Here is a 17,727-nt window from a genome sequence, read left to right as displayed (position 1 = left end):
GATATGACCGTTGAGGTTTCTCCCCCATCTTTGCTGATGAGACAGACCTTAGTATTGTTGAAATCGGACGGCAGGATGGTATACGGTTCCGCTTCCCATTGGTCGTCAAGCTTGTGTAACCTTCTCTTCCACTTGAGTACTTGCTCACCAGGTGGCAAGGGAATCACAGGAGCATGCTGGTTGTAGTCCCTTTCCTGTTTTTGCCTGGCCTGAGCGAGGCTTCTTTCCACGCACTCCTGTACCTTGCGGTACCTTTGCTGCCTCTCTGTATCCCAATCGGCATCTGGCGAGGTATCTTCGGGGGTTAGGACCCCCATGTCCAGATCAACGGGTAACTTGCTAGACCTTCCTCGCATCAGGTACGCTGGAGTGCAGTTGGTGGAATTTACTGGGATGTGATTGTATATGTCCACCAAGTCAGGCAACTTTGTTGGCTACAGGTTCCGTTCCTCTACGGGCAAGGTCTTTAGCAAGTCGATCACCACTTGGTTCATCTTTTCGCACATCCCATTGGTTTGGGGATGGTACGGTGTGGTTCTGATCTTCTTACACCCGTACAGTTGGCAGAACTCTTGGAACACTTCTGCTTCAAATGCTGGTCCCTGATCGGTCAGTACCTTCTCCGGGTAGCCATGGGGCCTACAAAAGTACTGCTGGAAGGCCTTGGCGGCCGTCCTGGCCGTTAGATCCTTGACAGGTACAACCACCAAAAATCTGGAGTAGTGATCTACGATGGTAAGAGCGTAGATATAGCCTGACCGGCTAGGTGTCAGCTTCACATGATCCAGCGCGACCAGTTCGAGCGGCCGTTTGGTGATGATAGGCCGCAAGGGAGCCCGTTGGCTGCCACGCTCCTTCCTGCGTAGGCTACATAGACCGCACTCCCGACACCACTTCTCAATGGCTCTCTTCATGCCAATCCAATAGAACCTCCCTCGGAGTAGCCTCTCCAGCTTCCTCCATCCGAAGTGTCCGGCTCCATCGTGGTAGGCTCCCAGAACCATGGGCGCATCTCACCTTGGCACCACTATCTGCCATACCAATTCATGAGTACGTGGGTCGATGCTCCTCCGGCACAGCTTGCCATCATGGATAAACAGTTTGCTTCTCCCCTTCCACAGCTGTCGTGTCTCCTGCGGATCAACGGGGCCGGGATGCAACCCTGCCTGTGTCAAGAGCTCTTTCACCCGACGGACCGCGGGGTCACCATCCTGGGTCTCCGCCCATCCATGATGGGGCAGGGGATTCAGCGTGGCATCCCGTTGGTTCTTGTGCCTGTTCTTCACATGATGGGAGTACTGAGTGGCTTTGGGGCGATGGAATGCAGGCAGCTCTACCTCTTCAAGTGCCTCCGGGTCCTCCCCCATTTCTGGCAAATTGGGCATTCGGGACAAGGCATCGGCATTCGCATTCTTGCGTCCTGCTCGGTACTTGATGGTGAAGTCGTAGTTGGATAGCCGGGCCATCCACCGCTGTTCCAAGGCCCCGAGTTTGGCGGTATCCAAGTGCGTCAGTGGATTGTTATCCGTGAAGACGGTGAATTTCGCCGAGGCCAGGTAGTGTTTGAACCTCTCCGTCACTGCCCAGACGATGGCAAGGAATTCCATCTTAAAGGAACTGTAGTTGTCAGGGTTCCTTTCTGTGGGACGAAGCTTCCTGCTGGCGTAAGCGATAACCCTCTCCTTGCCTTTCTGGACCTGGGACAGCACGGCCCCCAATCCTACATTGCTGGCATCCGTATACAGCACAAACGGTTGGTCGTATTCAGGGTAGGCCAGTACCTCTTCTCCCGTCAGTGCCGACTTCAAGCAAGTGAAGGATCCTTCCAGCCCCTCGTTCCAATCAAATGGAGTGTTCTTCCCCTTGGTCTTCTTTGATTGGCCCACCAACAGGTCTTGCAAGGGCGCGGCCTTCTTGGTGAAGTCCTTGATGAACCTCCGGTAATAGCCTACCAGCCCGAGGAACTGCCGGGCTTCGTGGAGGTTGCTGGGCTTTGGCCAGTCCTGGATCACCGTGACCTTGTCGGGGTCTGGGGCCACTCCTTCAGCGCTCACCACATGGCCCAGGTAGTGCACTTTGGGTTTCAGCAGATGACATTTGGACGGTTTCACCTTTAAGCCAAAGTTGGACAGGGCTTCAAACACCTCAGCCAGGTGCTTCAGATAGTCTTCGTAGGTCTTAGAGAAGACAATGACATCATCCAAATACAGCAGTACGGTTTCAAAGTTCTTGTGCCCCAGACAGCACTCCATCATCCTCTGGAACATCCCCGGGGCATTGCACAATCCGAAGGGCATGTAGTTGAATTCGCAGAGACCCATCGGTGTCGTGAAGGCCGTCTTCTCTTTGTCCGCCTCCGCCACGGGAACCTGCCAGTACCCACTGGTGAGATCTAAGGTAGAGAAGTAGTTAGCAGATTTTAAGGCAGCCAGAGACTCCTCTATCCTGGGCAGTGGGTATGCGTCCTTATGTGTAATGCGATTCAACTGCCTGTAATCAACGCACATCCTCATTGTGCCATCTTTCTTTTTAACAAGGACTAATGGAGCTGCCCAGGGGCTACAACTGTCTCTCACCACCCCAGCCTCCTTCATTTCTCGCAACATGTCCTTGGCACACTGGTAATGAGCTGGGGGTACAGGGCGGTATCTCTCTTTTATGGGCCGGTGATCTCCCGTGGGTATATGATGTTGGATCCATTTCACCAGTCCAAAATCTAAGGGGTGTTTGCTAAATACCCGCTCGTACTCGTAAACCACCCTGTAGGCCCCCTGTTTCTGATGGGATGGGGTGGAGTCAGTGCCCACATGAAATTCCCGACACCAATCTTTTGAGTGCCCTGCAGAACCGTTGTCCTCCGCCAGGTTAGACGGGGCCAAGGGTCCAGGTGTCTGTATCACACTATTATTGACAGCGAACAGTTTGGCAAGCGAGTCATACTTGGTGAGGTGGACCTCTTCCTCCCCACAATTAAGGACACGTACGGGCACCCTCCCCTGGCGGATGTCGACCACCCCCCTGGCTGTCAGGAGAGTAGGCCTATTGTCTGAATACACGGGTTCTACCAGGGCCTGGTAGTCCTTACCCCTGAGGCCTATGGCTGCTGACACCATATTAACATCTCACTCCTGGGGGGTATCGCGATAGGGTTTGAATCACTCACAGTGACACGACCAATTTCACCACCAGTCAGCTCTACCTGCTGTCTCTGCATCAGAGCTCTGATTTCTTTTTGCAGGGCGCGTTGTTCACTGTAGCCAGCGGTTTCTGCTACCTGTTGTAACAAGACAATAACTTCTGCAAGACAATTTTCTATAACATTGGTACCGATAGTCATCATGGGATTACATTCACGGTGGTCAATATCAACAATTACAATCCCTTGGGCCTTCAATTCCACCTGCCCCACCTTGATGGTGACCTCTTTATACCCCACCTGTGGCAACGGCTGACCATTACTGGCTATGATGGTGAAATCGTCATCGGGGCCACGAGTAACATCGGTGTCCTCCCAATACCGTTTATAAAGCACGTAAGGCATAGTCGTCACCTGAGAACCGGTGTCCAGCAGAGCGTTCATGGGGATACCGTCGATCACAACAGGAAGAACTGGTTGCCCTCCAACGTATTTGGCTCTCCAATGCTGCGGGCCTGATCGTCCTACTCCTGGGGGTTGGCCCTTTGCCCCAGGGGTTGCTCGTTTAAAGGACAGTACCTTGCAAGGTGGCCCACCTGGTGACAGCGGCGGCAGATGGGTCGTCCGTCCCGATGGAAGCGATCGTCGTCCCGGCCTCTGGTCGGCGGAGTCCTCCTCTGTCGCATCCAGGGGACATCTTCTGGTCTGGAGGCCAGCTGGATCTTCTCCTTGGGGGCCTCCTGTAGGGACTGCACCGTCCGGGCTAGGGCAGCAACGCTCTTGGTCAGCTCCTGCATCTGGAGGCGGAGTCCTGCAGGGGAGTTGTCCTCTAGGCTCTGGGCGTCGGCCTCGGCGGTGACTGGGGCATCCGGCGCCACCTTCTGGTGGTATGTGAGAGCGGGACGCCTGGGTGGTATTGCACGGCTGGGCTGTCGCTCCTGCAGCGCCTGGATAGCTTTATCCTTGAATTGCGCAAAAGTCAAGTCTGGATTCTGCATAGCCAGGAAGTGTAGTTGACCCCTTTGGTGACTGCACAGGAGCCCCTCAATGAACCGCTCTTTCAAGAGTTTATCCTCATCTTGCATGCTGCCGGGGTCACTCTGCTTAATGGCCCGCAGCGCCTCCTGGAGATTAAGGGCATAGTCCCGTAAGCTATCCTGCGATCTCTGTTTGCATCCATAGAAAGTCAATTTAATTTCTGTAGCAGGACGGGTATCGAAGGTGGCTTTAAGCTTTGCAAAAACCTGCTGTGCAGTTCCCTTATCCGCAGCGGGCCAGGACTTCATTTCTCTCAGAGCCGCCCCAAAGAGTTGGCCGATTATCATATGAACCTTCTGGGGCTCTGTCAGGGGATAGAACTCAAGCAGGCTGCAGATCCCTTCTTTAAAGTCAGTGAACGTATGCGACTCCCCGGAGTATCGTGGGAGCCAGGCCGCTCCAGGCAGGTACGGCATAGAGAAGGGCATTATGGCCTTTGTGGTAGCGGCAGTGTCCGACTGGCTGATGGGGGCAGCGGGTTCTGCGGCAATCGGCGGTGGTATTAGGGCCGCGGCTACGTCCGCTGCGGGGAGGGAACGGAGCTGCCCCTGTGTCCACGGCTGCGACCGCCGCCTCCGCTCCTCCCAACTCGGACATGGCTGTCCCTTCCTCCCTCTAACCTGCTGGAGGTTGGAGTTCCTCTTCCGGAGTTGGCACTTTACCGCGCTTTCTTGTTCCGCGCTTCTTTTGACCGTTTCCGCCCACGAAGCTAAGGCTCCTCCCTCCGTGCGTGGCAATGGCGAATTGTGGCGGGAACTCTTGGCGGCAATTAGCAATTCACAGTCTTTGCAATAAGTCACAGTCCAAGCACAATAAATCACAGTTCCAAGGCACACATGACCTGATTCTTCAGGCTTAAGTAGATCCTGTTCGTGACGCCAAGTTGGAGCACCCCCACTGCCGCAGGGCCGAGGAGCACCCGGTACCGGGCCTCTGCGTCTCAGTTCTGGGGTTGTCACGGTGGCTAGGCCCGGTTCCTGACCCTGCTGGGGCGTCCAGTGAAAGTTGAGAATGTGATAATGTTGGGGTGTGGGGTGCGATGAATAATGAGGACACAGAGTTGCAGTCTCTTTACCTCTTTACTGAAAGTCTCGAGGTACTCAATCCAGAGCACTGTTAACAGGGCTGTCTGAGACCGGCCGGTCCGAAGGCACATCAGGAGTCCCCTTAACAGGTGGGAATCAGTGTCTACCTTCTAGCGCCTGTGTGTTGTAGTCCTTCCCTGCTGAGCACCCCGGGATAGTCCTCACAACTGATTCTGTCTGCCTCTGATGTTCGTTCTCTCCATCCCCCAGATGATATGGTTAGGACACACCCGTATGATGGGGTAGGCCTGGAGTTCTCCGGGACCCTAGCGTCGCCCCTCTCCCACAGCTGCCTCCGTTGTCTGCTTAGGTGATTTAGGTGAGACAGCCAACCTATAATTGGCTATCCTGCCGTGGTTCGAAGTAATGCTTAGAGTCTCTTACTTGCTCGGCGTTCCGGCCACCGACTGTTTGCGCCTCAGAAGGATGTTGCCTCGTTCTTACAGCACGACTCCTTCTGGTCCTATCGCCTCTTTGCTGTATTCCCGTTTTCTCACTTTTTGTCCTTTCTTAGGAATCTGTCAGGATCCCATCCCTGACAGGTCCTCTCTCTAGCTCTTCCCAGTTACTTCTCTCTGTCTTCCTGTCCAACCCCCAGTTTTACCAGAGTGTGAGGAGTGGCCTACTAGATAGAACCACTCCCCCTGGTGGCCGGAGTGTGAAGTGTAGTGTGAGTGTTACCTGGTCAGGTGAACTCCTTTAGTGCAATCAGACGTAACATCACTCCCCTTAGTGGCAGAGCGACATTACTGCAATAATTTGTAGGCCCGGCCACAACTTGTACAGACACAACGGTAGAGTAAAATTATATTTTAGGCCCACAAATGGCAAAGACACAGCGGCAGAGTTGAATTATATTTAGGCACACTACTTGCAAAAAGACAGCTGCAGAGTAAAATTATTTTTTAGGCACACTACTCGTACACACGGCTGCAGAGTAGAATTATTGTTTAGGCACATTACTTGTACAGACTTGGCTGCAGAGTAGACAAAGCCTCTTTGGAACAGTACTCCCACAGGCAGGAGTGCAGAGTACACTCAATACTTGGCATTGCTCTGATGATTTTGGAAGTGCCAAAAGCCTAAAAGCTTGTTGATAGGCTGTGCTGCAGCCTTTCAGCAAACTTTTTTCGGCATCAGAACCTGAACAGTAAATGGACATCTGGTAAAAAGTCAGTGATTGGTGTTTGGCATTGGACACTAGGTGAATGGTATGAACCCCAATCTTTACAGTTTGGGTTCGCTCATCTCTAATCAAAGTATGAACATATTACTTTAGTAAACCATAGTAGATGCTTTAACAAACTTCCAGCAAATGCCGATAGCAAGCCAGCATCAAATGTTTGTTCTTTTTATTAATTTTTTTATGCTTTATAAGTAAACATTACAAAAGCAACATTACTCACCCACTTTTGCTCCAATGATGCCCCTGTTCTTTAGCTGATAGGTTTTAGCAATGATACCAAAGTAGCCAGTATACTGATCACTGATTTTTATAGGAGAGTTTCTAGGTATCCTCTGTGACCTATGTAGAACATTCGCTAAGTTGGGAGTATGAGAGGAAACCGAAGTACCCTAGGCAAACACTGGGAGAACATACAAAATCCTTGCAAATGTTTTCCTTTGTGGGATTTGAACTCAGGACCCCAGAGCTGCAAGGCTACACTACTAATCACTGAGCCACCGTGCTCTCCATTGCATAGCATACCTATCACTAGCTAATGCACATAGCCCCTGCACACCTATCCTCACTCTTATACAGATCAAATATTTGAATTACCTTATTTTCCCCATTTATACATTCCTAAAGCCAGCTACATAATGCTGAAAAATAAAGACACTGACCTCAGAATTCTGAGGAGGTCTCCATTAAAGTGGTATCTTCTCCCGGACACATAAAGGAATGATTCCAACTTCCATCGCTTCACCTGCTTCTTAAGTTTCATCGCTGGCAGCTATGGGGCGTGAGGTAGATATTGCCTCAGCCATTCCTGCAAAGTCCTCCAGTAGTGTTCCATACCAGCAGGAGGCAGCATCACATAGCGATGCATCAAAGTTATGTCTCTCATTAAGACCATGCTCCCACGTGTGGAAACGCTCCAGGTGTCCACACCAAATTATGCAATAGTAATCTGCTCTGATTACTATTGCTTTTTTGCTGCATTTTTTGAGACATTTTCACTTTTTTGTATTCCTTTTTTTGGTGCATATTTGACACAGCATTTTTTACTGCATCATTAAAAGGTTTACTTATCTTCATGTCATATGTGTTACTTATACGCAAAACTGTTAAAAGAACAAAAAAACAACAAAAAATATAGCCTCTCCACCAGACTCAAAAACTAACTTATGTTCAAACAAGTCCGCGTATGTATCTTGCGTTACCCACTGTGCTCCCCAAAGAGGCTTGCAACGCTGATGATTGCAGGCCACTTGCCGAGACAAGGGTTAACCCAACATGGGCGCGGAGTCCACAGGGAGGATGGGGTGATGACGAGGAGGATGATGGCAGTGATCTGCTTATAATACAGATGTCTGTTTCCATGTGGACCAGTGCATGGGACCTGGAGAGGGTGCAGGCAGGGAGGGCATAATTATTTTTTACACTCTGCGCAGGGAGGGGAGAGAGGGTCACATGTTCAAAGGCCTAAGTGTGATATCTGTTAGTGAAGGACTCTGGGTTCACCGTCTCCCTTCTCAGCAGTGGCAGGTGCCCGCAGGCCCAGTTGCTGAGTCATTCTTGTCCAGTTTGGTGGACTCTGGGAATTCGTTGTATAGCTTGACCTCTGTTTCCTGTTTAATTGCATTCCTTGCAATGGTCTGAAATGCCTGCTCCATGTTTATCAACTCATTAGCGTTGATCTCAAAGTAAGGGATGTTGTTTCTACTATGACTCCCCACTTGTGCCCACTTTATGGTGACTTGTCTGTTTTCAAGGTCTGTCTTGTTTCCCAGGACAACGAATGGGAAGTTTTCCAGGTTGCGGGGACTGGCCTTGATGTGGAATTCATCTCTCCAGCAGTCAAGGGTTTTGAAGGTGTTCGGCGCAGTGAAGCCAAAGGACGCAACAGTCGGCACCCCAATAGAAGGCCACCACGAGAGACAGAAAGTGCTCCTGGCCAGCCATGTCCCATATCTTTATTAAACAGAAATGGTAAACGGTAGTACTGCATCAAAAAAAATGTCCCCTTACTCAGAATATAAAAGCAATAATACAAAAAATGTATATGATTAAAAACACAAAAAAAGGACGATGAGCCCCCCAAAAAACAAGGAATAAAAAGGTAAATAATTACATATTAGCTAAGATCACATGAATGAGGCCCCAAGGGAGTTGAAAAAAGAGGGATAAATGAAGGGATTGTGTATATCATAAAAAGTGTCTTGAATCCCTAGGAGAACACAATATACCCAGGTAATGCACTAAAATAAGTCCAAAAAGGGGGCATGTGCCCACAAAGGGGGGGTTCTGCAGTGGTGAAAAACAAAAACAAGGTGCTTCGGTCCAAGGCAATAGTGCAGGGGCAATAAAGCACTATAAGGTGCTTAGTGTGCAAAGACAAAGGTGTTGGCGCAATAAAGAGGGCCTTTACCTTTAAGATCTTCCGGTCCAAGTACAGCGCACACCCAGACGCGCGTTTTGGAATGAATTTCTGAATTCTAATATACACAATCCCTTTGTTCATTTTCCCCCCTTTTTTCAACTCCCTTGGGGCCTCAATCATGTGATCTTAACTGATATGTAATTATTTACCTTTTTAGTCCTTTTTTTTGGTCCTCCGTCCTTCTCTTTTTTAATGTTTTTAATTATATATTTTTTTGTATTATTGATTATATATTCCAAGTACAGGCTCATTTTTTGATGCAGTACTACCGTTTACCATTTCTGTTTAATAAAGGTAATTTTATTCAAATATCTGCTGGTCTGGAATTTCCTTTTAGACCATTAATTTGGGTTTCTTTGTTCGGTTCTTCTGATTTTCGAGTGGTCTGCCACTCAGTCACAGAGCACCTATGTGTCATTCACTATAGAAATATACAGGGTGGGCCATTTATATGGATACACCTGGGTGGGCCTTGTATAAGGATACACCTAAATAAAATGGGAATGCTTGGTGATATCAACTTCCTGTTTGTGGCACATTAGTATATGGGAGGGGGAAACTTTTTAAAATGTGTTATTTTATTCTGTGATATATACTGTAGGTGTTGCTGTTCGTGTTGACTTTAATGTCCCATATCTGCATTGTGACCAACAGGTTGTCCACCATCACCTCTTTGGTCAGAAAGTCCATCCCAATTGTGGCCTTATACTAATTAGTGAATTTCTTATTAACATACTGGTTCATGAATGAAGTCTTCCCAACTCCAGAGTCTCCAAGGATGATGACCTTCAGAAGCCAATGCTTCCTGGACATCATTTTTCAAGAAACTGATCCGCGGTGAGTAGATGGCTGCTGAGTGTACATATGGCGGGCTGCTCCTATTCTCAGTCGGACCTGCTGCTGCTATAACCACTGCTTCTTTCAGTTTCTTCCCTGCCAACCCTTTTCTTCCCAGTGGTAGTCTGACAGAACATTTTTAATGCACTATATTTAGTGCAGAAACATTGGGATTCAGCACTAACAATGCACCAAAATCACATTGTCCAACAGCGTCTTTAAACGGTCAGTGGGCATGGATTTCATGGAATCACATCCACGTTGTTTGAATTATTAAATGCATTAGATTTTCTGCATAAAAAATGCAGCATTTACACTAGTGGAAATATGATCTATTTTAGCTCTTAACTCCGTCACTCCTGTGTAGCTCAACTGGCCTCACAGGCGGTATATATGCCCCTGACTGATAACTGTTGTGAATGGTGTGATCTTGTGTGATCTGCTGTCATCTACTGTGTTATTCTGTGTAATGTGCTGATTTCTACAGGCATTTCCCTGTCATGATAATTCTGCCTGTGACGATAAGATGACCTCTGACAAGTGATCTGTGCATAAAGCATTCGCCTATTCTGAGGCTTAGTGGCCAAAGTGCAAACTGCTAAATTTCATTATTATTTTGTTTAACAGTGACATGAAAATGAAGAAAAGATAGTACCAAAACGTTTTAATCTAATCTTTAATATAAGATGTTTTAAATCAAGTTTTTACTTTTCTGTCAAACCTTTTAAAATATTCCTGGGATAAAGATGGGCTTGTGCACACATTCAAAAATATATGGTTTTGATGGATAGCACTCGTACCCATAATATTCTATTGGGCAGTGCATGGCCCTTTTTTTTTTTTCCTCGGACCAAGCTTGGTCTGAGGAAAAAAATCGGAGACATAAAAAAAAAGTCAGAGACATAAACCTACTATTCGGCCACCCCTAAACAGTGTTCACAAGCATAAACAGTAGCAGTGGGCCCAGACATACATGAAGACTAATTTTCAAACAGTCTTGTTTACTGATGAGTGTCGAGCAATCCTGGATGGTCCAGATTGATGGAGTAGTGGATGGTTGGTGGATGGCCACCATGTCCCAACAAGGCTGCGACGTCAGCAAGGAGGTGGAGGAGTCATGTTTTGGGCCCAAATCATGGGGAAACAGCTGGTAGGGCCCTTTAAGGTTCCCGAAGGTGTGAAAATGACCTCTGCAAAGTATATAGAGTTTTTGACTGACAGCTTTCTTCCATGGTCTAAAAAGCAGAAACTTGCCTTCAGGAGCAAAATCATCTTCATGCATGACAATGCACCATCTCATGCTGCAAAGAATACCTCTGAGTCATTGGCTGCTATGGGCATAAAAGGAAATAAACTCATGGTGTGGCCACCATCTTCCCCTGACCTCAACCCTATAGAGAACCTTTGGAGTATCATCAAGCAAAAGATCTATGAGGGTGGGAGGCGGTTCACATCAAAACAGCAGCTCTGGGAGGCTATTTTGACTTCATGCAAAGAAATTCAAGCAGAAACTCTCCAAAAACCACTTAGTCGGTGCTATGGGAATGATCCTCAGGTAGTCTAAGTATTGGTGTGTGCGTTTCCTTTGTGCTGTATGGGCATCCATTCATTTATTTATTTTTCTTGGGTGCCCTCATTTTTGATGCAAGTTTGTCTTCTATTACCAGGCACTAAGGTGGGGGCGCAGTAACTGCTTTTACTCTGAGCGGTCATATGCATCACAATTAATAAGTCGGGACTGTGCTTTCTATCTCTATGACCAACAGGGACAGGGTGAATATTTATTGATATCCCTTCACTTCGTGTGCTCTAATTTACCTCTCAGGGATGTACGCATCTCAGCATGTATGGACTTACACAGCAATATAATTGCACTGCGCGAGTGCCTTTTTGCGCAGGCGCTTGTCCTTGAATCATCTCTGCGTCACCGTTTGTCTGGTAAAACTCTAACAGCGGGAATGTGTGTCTCATTCTGTCAGCCTTGATAATTTTGTAGTAATTTATGTATGTGTTCGGTATTAACTTTGTTCATGCTCCTATTCTCTATTGATCACTGGCCAGTGCTCTGTCTCTCTGACTCCTTTGGAGCTCGCTTTCTTTTTTTTTTCTGCCTGCCTGGTCCACACAGGCGCCTCCTCTGACTCCTTGGGAGCTCTTTTTTCTGCCTGCCCGGTCTACGCAGGCGCAGCCTCTTAATTAGTTCAGCGTTACTTGTCCCCATTGGTTACTCTCGGACTGTGGCTGTGTGTGCTACTTTGCAACCTTAGGTCACTGCGCAGCTGCAGTACTGTTCACTCGGCGAACCGGAAGTGTATGCCGGCCTGCATTTGCCCTCGGATACCTGCACGCTGCTGCATGCCCACAGGTGATATTTGTTATATTTCATTATCTGGTCATATTAAAACAAGCCTTGTTTACTTACTGCACATTTCCCCTGAGGAAGACGCTCTTGTAGCGTCGATACGCGTGGGGCTTCATTCCCTCCCAGCACGAGCACCTTATATTGCATTTTCTCATCCCTACCCGGCACTTTTTTTGAGCCTCAGGTCTCCTGGACTTGTCCTTATCTTTGGGTTCTGGGCTATATGCCTCTGTGTAAGTGTACGGCCGCCTCTGTGTGGTACTCCTTTATTTAGAATGAGGTTATCCTAGTCCCAGGCTTCTGGGCAGCGCTATACACATTTTGTAAGCACTTATAAGGTTGCACAAAAGCTGTAATTTAAGCCCATCGAGTATAGCTGGCAGTGGATGAGCTTGCATATCTGTAATTGTATATATGTGCATTGCTTTGTATTTGATATTAGACTTTGTGTGGTGCTCATTGGCATTTATTTCCATCTGTCTGGGGGGGTAGCATGTGGCTCACTGGCCATATGCTGTTCTTTGGGTTTTTTTAAATGTTTTTAAATGTATGTCTTGTTTTGATATGTCTTGTATTAATAAAGTTGTTGTTTATTTTGATGGTTGATCCCAGTGTTATGCATATCCTTTTTTCTTGGTTTTCTTTGAATATCTCTACAACAACTGTTAAGAGGAAACTTTGTGCAGCAGGCCTTCATGCTAAAATAGCTGCTAGGAAACCACTGCTAAGGACAGGCAACAAGCAGAAGAGACTTGTTTTGGCTAAAGAACACAAGGAATGGACATTAGACCAGTGGAAATCTGTGCTTTGGTCTGATGAGTCCAAATTTGAGATCTTTGGTTCCAACCACCTTGTCTTTGTGTGATGCAGAAAAGGTGAATGGATGGACTCTACATGCCTGGTTCCCACAGTGAAGCATGGAGGAGGAGGTGTGATGATGTGGGGGTACTTTGCTGGTGACACTGTTGGGGATTTATTAAAAATTGAATGCATACTGAACCAGCATGCCTACCACAGCATCTTGCAGTGGCATGCTATTCCATCTGGTTTGCCTTTAGTTGGACCATCATTTATTTTTCAACAGGACAATGAACCCAAACACACCTCCAGGCTGTGTAAGGGCTATTTGACCAAAAAGGAGAGTGATGGGGTGCTATGCCAGACGACCTGGCCTTCACAGTCACCAGACCTGAACATAATCGAGATGGTTTGGGGTGAGCTGGACCGCAGAGTGAAGGCAAAAGGGCTAAGCATCTCTGTGAACTCCTTCAAGATTGTTGGAAGACCATTCCCTGTGACTACCTCTTGAAGCTCATCAAGAGAATGCCAAGAGTGTGCAAAGCAGTCATCAAAGCAAAAGGTGGCTACTTTGAAGAACCTAGAATATAAGACATAATTTCAGTTGTTTCAAACTTTTTTGTTAAGTATGTAATTCCACATGTGTTAATTCATAGTTTTGATGCCTTCAGTGTGAATGTCATAGTCATGAAATACAGAAAAATCTTTAAATGAGAATGTGTGTCCAAACTTTTGGTGTGTACTGTATGTGAACATGTAACTTGGCCTGTTAGGATATTTTGGACTTAAATAGCTTTTTTGTTCAGTGAATGTGACCTCCCAATGCCGCAAATTCCACAAATGAGCATTTTCTGCTCTTTAAAATTATGCCTAATAATTTGGAACAGGGCATTTTGAGTTTTTATTCATTTTGGAGATTATACATTGGGAGGTTTCTTCAATAAAATTCGATGTATACTCTAACGGGTGATGACTTTTATTAGACTGACTGTCATTTGCACCAACCATTTAGGAAAATCCAAGAAAAATATAATTTGCATAATAATTTGGAGCATGGTGTAGTTGCAGTTCATTATTACTTTATTGTCAAAGTGCTTTATTGTTTTGACTCTCATGATACTTACCCGGTTTGTTTATTCGTTTTGCCTGATCAAACCTTGGACTTTCTGACTACGTCTCTGTCTTTGGCCTCTGTGCTGGAGTGGAACCTAGTGACTACCGTAAGGACCCAAATTTATCTTCCCTATCATAGGCTCTAGTGAAGACCAGGTAGTCACATAGTTATGCCCCTCCAGGGTAAGCCTGGCAGTTGGCGCAGTGGATTCACACCCACCACATCACAATTATAAAGCACTGTGTGCTTCAAATTGCTCATTTTGCTTTTCTATCCATTAAATTCTCTTTTCTATGATCTATGTAGAAACAAGAAGTCTCTTTTCCCAGTATAAATAATCCCCCTCTTCAACTTCTTATCCAGCTGCTCTCTCCTCCCCCTGACAGGCACTATTGCAGTGATGACTTGTGCAGGTAATAGAGCCTTCCTCTTTCTACATAGAGTTTAGAAGGTTTCAACTAATCAGTTTTTAATAATATAATATAGACCTATTAGAAAACAGAAGAATTAGCTGGATAGAAAGGCAAAATGAGCAATTGTAAGTACACAGTGCTATACAATATGATGATTGCAATATATTAAAAGGATACAAACTTTGATGGGAGTGCATCTTTAATTATGTGATATAATAATGTACACATCACCTTTTATTATCACACATAAATGATACAAAAAAAACCTTTTGTATTGTTTCTAGCCCTTTATTGGCTTGTAGGGAGACTGTTTGGATAACTCATTATATTCTATTGTGGAGATCCAGGCCTATTTGTGCACAAAAAAAAGCTTTTCCCATTTTTTTATGTTTTTAGTAACCTATTGTTCACTATTATCATGTTTTGAAATTTCATCAAAGAAGAACATTTCTTCTTTAATAAGATGGTCTTATTTGAACCCTTTCATGATCTTTGATGTACTTATACATCATAGTCAGGTGGGAGTTCCCGACCCTTGATTGATATACAGGTCCTTCTCAAAAAATTAGCATATAGTGTTAAATTTCATTATTTACCATAATGTAATGATTACAATTAAACTTTCATATACTATAGATTCATTATCCACCAACTGAAATTTGTCAGGTCTTTTATTGTTTTAATACTGATGATTTTGGCATACAACTCCTGATAACCCAAAAAACCTGTCTCAATAAATTAGCATATTTCACCCGACCAATCAAATAAAAGTGTTTTTTAATACCAAACAAAAAAACCATCAAATAATAATGTTCAGTTATGCACTCAATACTTGGTCGGGAATCCTTTGGCAGAAATGACTGCTTCAATGCGGCGTGGCATGGAGGCAATCAGCCTGTGACACTGCTGAGATGTTATGGAGGCCCAGGATGCTTCAATAGCGGCCTTAAGCTCATCCAGAGTGTTGGGTCTTGCGTCTCTCAACTTTCTCTTCACAATATCCCACAGATTCTCTATGGGGTTCAGGTCAGGAGAGTTGGCAGGCCAATTGAGCACAGTAATACCATGGTCAGTAAACCATTTACCAGTGGTTTTGGCACTGTGAGCAGGTGCCAGGTCGTGCTGAAAAATGAAATCTTCATCTCCATAAAGCATTTCAGCCGATGGAAGCATGAAGTGCTCCAAAATCTCCTGATAGCTAGCTGCATTGACCCTGCCCTTGATGAAACACAGTGGACCAACACCAGCAGCTGACATGGCACCCCACACCATCACTGACTGTGGGTACTTGACACTGGACTTCAGGCATTTTGGCATTTCCTTCTCCCCAGTCTTCCTCCAGACTCTGGCACCTTGATTTCCGAATGACATGCAAAATTTGCTTTCATCAGAAAAAAGTACTTGGGACCACTTAGCAACAGTCCAGTGCTGCTTCTCTGTAGCCCAGGTCAGGCGCTTCTGCCGCTGTTTATGGTTCAAAAGTGGCTTTACCTGGGGAATGCGGCACCTGTAGCCCATTTCCTGCACACGCCTGTGCACGGTGGCTCTGGATGTTTCCACACCAGACTCAGTCCACTGCTTCCTCAGGTTCCGGTCACCTCTTCTCGTTGTACAGCGTTTTCTGCCACATTGTTTCCTTCCAACAGACTTACCATTGAGGTGCCTTGATACAGCACTCTGGGAACAGCCTATTTGTTGAGAAATTTATTTCTGGGTCTTACCCTCTTGCTTGAGGGTGTCAATGATGGCCTTCTTGACATCTGTCAGGTCGCTAGTCTTACCCATGATGGGGGTTTTGAGTAATGAACCAGGCAGGGAGTTTTTAAAAGCCTCAGGTATCTTTTGCATGTGTTTAGAGTTAATTAGTTGATTCAGAAGATTAGGGTAATAGGTCATTTAGAGAACCTTTTCTTGATATGCTAATTTATTGAGACAGGTTTTTTGGGTTATCAGGAGTTGTATGCCAAAATCATCAGTATTAAAACAATAAAAGACCTGACAAATTTCAGTTGGTGGATAATGAATCTATAGTATATGAAAGTTTAATTGTAATCATTACATTATGGTAAATAATGAAATTTAACACTATATGCTAATTTTTTGAGAAGGACCTGTATATACGTCATGGCAGTCATGCGTGGCACAGGAACTGTGCCCATACTATCGCCACCGGATGCTCTTTTTACGTAATAGCCGAGCCCCGGCTATCACAGCCCAGAGCGGTGCCTGCACTGCCCCCAGCCGTTTAACCCCCTAAATGCCGCAATCTATATCATTTGCAGCATTTGTGAGCCTAAAATTGGGATGGGGCTCCCTCTCCCTTCCGATTGGCGCACTAGCGACATCATTGTAAGGGTCCGATCATTGAAATTACGGTCTCCCAGCCATGGTAGCCTATTTAGACCATGCAGTAGAATGGTCTAAGAGGCTTCTATCAGGGCAGCACTGACTGGTATAATGCATTACAGTGCTAGTGCATTGTAATTCATTATACCAGCAATCAGAGTAATGAAAGTTAAAGTCCCGTAGAGGGACTTAGTAAAAAAGTTTAAATAAATTATACAAATATTTACAAAAAATATCACAAAATAAATACAAAATATATGTATATTATTCCAAAAAATATTCCAAAAAATAGATATATTTATCTAAAAAACAAAAATTAACAAAAACATATATACAACTGTCACACTAGTTAACCCTTTCAATGAGCACTGTAAAAAAAATAAATTACAAAAATGACAGCATATTACGTTTTCTAATCCGGCTACTTAAAAGTTGCAGCACAACAACTGATGCGCAGAATGGATGGGAATGATCCCATACGTAACACTCAAATCAGTTCCCAACTTAGTTTTCCACTGACGATTTTGTAACATGCTGATAGGAAAGAAAGCAGGATAAGTGGAAACATGGTTTTACTGTGTCCCTGGTAAGGAAAGTCCTGCATACAATTAAAAATATGCAACGGGAAATATATTGTAAGACTGAAGAAAAAAAACACTTTAGCTTATCTTGGAAAATGATCTCTTTCTCTTCCTGGACTGATCATTCACTGTTAGTTGACCTGTAAAGTCTGTCTTCAATCAAAAATTATTAAATCACTGTGGAGTTGATTGTTGCTGCCTATAAAAGTCTATGGGTTTTAGGAGCTCAAGGCTGACACAGACAATCTGCTGCAAGTGCAATCAAACGACAGTTGGGCTTTAAGCCTAGATCTGATAGTAGATGACTTGCAAATTTGATAACTCAGGGATAAAATTCCAGTATGCCATGTTTCATTTTATGGACAATGCAATACAGTATGGACCAAAGATAAAAGAAACTATACACCCACGG

General features: G+C 45.6%; 1 pseudogene; it reads right to left on the bottom strand.

Annotated features, from left to right (window-relative positions):
• Positions 1 to 7,956: 7,956 nt before the first annotated feature.
• Positions 7,957 to 9,680, bottom strand: LOC143796220 (ras-related protein Rab-7a pseudogene; annotated as a pseudogene).
• Between the last annotated feature and the right edge of the window lie 8,047 nt (positions 9,681 to 17,727).

This window comes from Ranitomeya variabilis, chromosome 1, assembly GCF_051348905.1.
Source record: "Ranitomeya variabilis isolate aRanVar5 chromosome 1, aRanVar5.hap1, whole genome shotgun sequence".
Taxonomy (NCBI): Eukaryota; Metazoa; Chordata; class Amphibia; order Anura; family Dendrobatidae; genus Ranitomeya; species Ranitomeya variabilis.
This window is presented reverse-complemented; position numbering and strand designations above follow the sequence as displayed.